At 42.8% G+C, this 4,341-nt stretch overlaps 1 protein-coding gene across 1 annotated transcript in view; it reads right to left on the reverse strand.

The window, feature by feature from the left end:
* LEPR (leptin receptor) overlaps positions 1–4,341 on the reverse strand; it is a 65,042-nt gene that overhangs the window by 52,724 nt on the left and 7,977 nt on the right. The gene's annotated exons all lie outside the window — the stretch shown is intronic.

Genomic DNA, 4,341 nt, shown 5'->3' on the forward strand with positions numbered 1-4,341 from the left:
AAACACACACACAAACACACATAAACACACACACACACACATAAATACACATACACAGACATAAAAACACACACACAAGCTGTCTGTCCATAAGAGGAAAAGGATTATAAATGTATCTTTAAATTTTAACCTCCTGTAATATTCTGGATCAATATCAGAGAAGCCGCCCCCACACTGAATTATAAGATATACATTTATTGACGCTCACACCCTATCTTACATGTTGATAATATAAGCAAAAAGAAAAAAAAATCAGCGTCCTTTATCCCATTACAAGCCAGGACAGGCGTCACAGGATAGGACGAAGTTTTCACTGAAGCGTTCACAGCGGTGATCACAGAGTAACAACTATCTGACACCTTTAACATTGCCATCATCATTGTTTGCAGGCTCAGTTCTCAGAGATCCCTTGTGTTATAAGGCCTTTATCTTCAATGTGACACTTCAAAGCCAAATGGTCATTACAGAGGAAGTGACAGGGTAGTTATTTCCAATGAAGAGGAGACATTTTTCCAACATGCCTTTGGAAACCCATCATCCTTCCGCAGATGAAGTAACAGGCACACTGGAGGGTTATCAGAGGAATTCAAGGAAGGTCTGATGGCTTAATGCACTGGTGCCCAGCACCATCCAGGAGCACAGCAGGAGGTGAGTGGGACGACAGCAAGGGAAGCTGCCCATCACCGCCTAAGCTCCACCTCCTGTCACATAGGTGGTGGCCTTAGATTCCCACAGGAGCCGAACCTCCCACAAACTGCACATGTGAGGGGTCCGGGTCATGCGCTCCCCGTGAGAACCTAATGCCTGATGATTTGAGGTGCAGATGTGATGCACTTGATCATCCCCCGAAACTACCCCTGCACCCCCGTCCTTGGAAGAATCATCTTCCATGAACTCAGGCCCTGGTGCCAAAAAGGTTAGAGACCACTGGCTTAATACATGCGAATGAAGGGATGACTTCAGGTACAAGTTTGCTCATGAGTTCTACTTGGTCTGAAGCACACCATGGAGAAGGCTATTTGTGCTACTGTGTCACGAATCGCAGTGGTCGTGTAATTTTAATATCCTGGGCTTGGACTTGTGATGCAACCCTACATCAGGGGTGTCCAACCTGCAGTCTATGGGCCGAATGCAGATTATCTGAGACTGTCTTGCTTATCTGTGGTGTCAGACACCATGAAAAGTACACACAGACCTTTTGTTCTGCTCACCAGCTTTCCTCAGTGTTTGTTTATTTACTGTGTGGCCCAACACAGCTCTTCTTCCTGCAATATTCAGCAGAGAAGAAAAAAAGTTGGACATCCCTGCTCATAATTTTGATGTTCCAGTCTTTTTATATGAATTCAGACTGGGGACCCAGCTTAACCCATGGAAGTGATCTGAGCTGTCATTCGGCATCGAACGCTGGGCTGGGCTCCTCTGCTCATCAGCTGTGGACGTATCACTCAGCACCCCAGACCTCAGGCTCCTCAGCAGCAAACCTGACTGAGGGTGACCTCTAGAATTCCTTTCAGAGCTGGCTGTGATCCCAAGAGATGTTATTTCAAAAGAGAAATTGCAGTTTTGCTACACCAAGTACCATAAAATATTAAGTGAGAAGCGTGTCTCAGTCCTCCCATCTGAGATTATCTGACAAGAAAATAGAAAGACATCTTTATTTAACAGCTTACCTACTCTTGGGAAGAAAATGGGTGAGAATAACCAAGGTAGCAAATCTGCTTTTCAGACTGTCAGTTCCTCACCAGAACCTGGGTTCTTTCCACACTAATGTTACAGTGTTTCTCTAAGGTTTCCACAAACTGGTTCATTGTTTGGAATCCTCATGATCTAGTCATGTTAAATTGGTGAAAATTCCTCCCTGTTTTATATGCTACATGTTTCTGATGCATGATGTTCTCATAAAACAAATTCAAGGGCAAGTTTTATACTCAAGATACATCGTAAGTACAAAACGTCACTGAACTAAGTGTTTTCATGGAACTGACCAGTGACTAGTAATTCAGTCCAGCAGTTGGGTTGACTCACTTTTAACTCACTCATCTGCTGAGTTAAGTGATCAAATTGATCATCTGTTTTCCCTACATAGGACAACCATTTCTTTATTTAATAACGCTCCTTGCAAAACAAACTATTCTGATGGTTTGCATTTTTGCAGTCAGGTTTTACTCTTAATTAACAGAGGAGGAAGCACAAATATAGAAAGGACACGGAGCCGAATTGAAGAGGCTGTGAAAGGTGGTGTCTCACGCAGACAGAGAAACATTTATGGGTACCCTGACTTGTACCAAAGGTAGTAGAAGGAGGTTTACAACAAAAATAATACAGGAAAGAATGACATAAATATTTACACTATGAGAAAAAAAATCAAGCAAAAGGAAAATTAATAGTAGGATACCCAAAATAAGTCTAATACCCCAAATACCATTAATTTAAATACACTTCCCGAAGAGGAATCATGAATTTGTTCTAAGCTTTCTTACAGTCAAATCGTTCAATTATAAATCTGCAGAGTATATAAGATGAAACCGACAGCTTGGGCGGTGTACAAAGAACACTAACACTGAGAACAGTATGAAATTTTTCCTGGTGAACTTCATAACATTACAGGTATCATCCCCATAAACATCCTAGTAGTTCCAGAGTTTCGCTGGACTTTCAAATTTCCATAGTTTTTCAAGCCTTCCCCTGCCAATATCCTGTTCTGAGCCAATTATCTCTTCCCTGGACTATCAGAAAAGCCCCCTAACTGGTCTCCCTGCTTCCTCCCCATCCCTGGTCAGTCTCACTGGCAACACTCTCAACACAGCCCTCAGAGTGAGCTTGTTGACACATAACAGCTCAGACGTGCCTCTCCTCAGAACAGCACAGCTGCCCCGTCCCTCAGGGCGAATGTCCTTCTAAGCAGGACTATGACATCCTACTATAATCTCATCAGCACTGCTCCCGCTCTGCTCAGCCCACCTTTTCAAAGAAGCCGTCCCCAGCCGTGCCATCTAAAATTCCAACACCTCCTCACCCCAACATGCTGTTTCGCTTGATTTTTTTTTCTTATCACTAGTATATAACACTAGTGTGGATATGACATGTTATTTTTCTTTTTTTTTTTTTTTTTTTGAGACAGAGCCTCAAGCTGTCCCCCTGGGTAGAGTGCCCTGGCATCACGCTCACAGCAACCTCCAACTCCTGGGCTCAAGCGAGTCTCCTGCCTCTTCTTCATTTAATTGTGTTTTCCTCTCTTGACAGCCTGTTGTTGTTCGTCTACTAGTTTCAAATTAGCACTTGCTTTTACATTCTTCAGATACTTTATTAAGGAGGATGTTCCTGAACTCCATCCAGATAAACACAGAGATGCACTGTCTCCAACTTTCTTTATGGCTGAACAGGTGCTGTGCACACACCATGGTTTACTGATTCGTCTGCGGGTCGATGGGCTCTTGGGCTGTTTGCACATCTTGGTGATTGTGAATTGAGCTGCTATAAACATTTCAGTGCAAATGTCCTTGTGATAAAATGATTTTTTTTCTTCTGAGTAGATACCTAGTAAAGAGATTATGGGATCAAATGGAAGGTCTACTTTTAACTCTTTGAGGATGCTCCATACTTCTTTCCAAAAAGGCTGTACTAGTTTGCAATCCCATCAGCAGTGTAAAAGCATTCCCTTCTCTTCACATCCACACCAGCATTTGCAGCTCTGGGACTTGGTGATGTGGGCCACCCAGACATAGCTCTTTGAGAACATGGCTTAACACCAGGGTCTTCAGAATCATGATTCTTAACCATTTTTGGAACATACACCTCACAGAGAATTCATTGAGAGCAAATATACCAGCTGCCAGGGGAAGGTCCACAACACTCAGAATTAGAGCTATAATTTCAAGGAGTTAAGAATCCCTTGAAGTTTATGTAGTGCTCCCAGATTAAGAACCCCTGACACAGGTAAACAACTGCAGTACACACTCTTCAGCTGATTTTCCATTCGTACAGCTCCAGGAACTCAGCCACTGATAGGCGCATGTGATTTATTATCTGTTCACTCATGTGTGTTCAGTGTGTGTGATTTGTTGTCTGTTCACACACATGTGTTCAGCGTGTGTGGTGTGATTGATTGTCTGTTTACACAGATGTGTTCAGTGTGTGTGTGAGATTTACTATCTGTTTACACGTGCATGTTTAGTGTGTGTGGTGTGATTTATTGTCTGTTTACACATGCGTGTTCAGCGCGTGTGTGTGATTTATTGTCTGTCTGTTTATGCACCTGTGTTCAGTGTGTGTGTGATCTATTGTCTGTTTACACATGTGTGTTCAGTGTGTGTGTGATTTATTTTCTATTTATGCACCTGT

The sequence above is a fragment of the Otolemur garnettii genome, unplaced genomic scaffold (assembly GCF_000181295.1).
Source record: "Otolemur garnettii isolate 467f Iridium unplaced genomic scaffold, OtoGar3 scaffold00010, whole genome shotgun sequence".
Classification (NCBI taxonomy): Eukaryota; Metazoa; Chordata; class Mammalia; order Primates; family Galagidae; genus Otolemur; species Otolemur garnettii.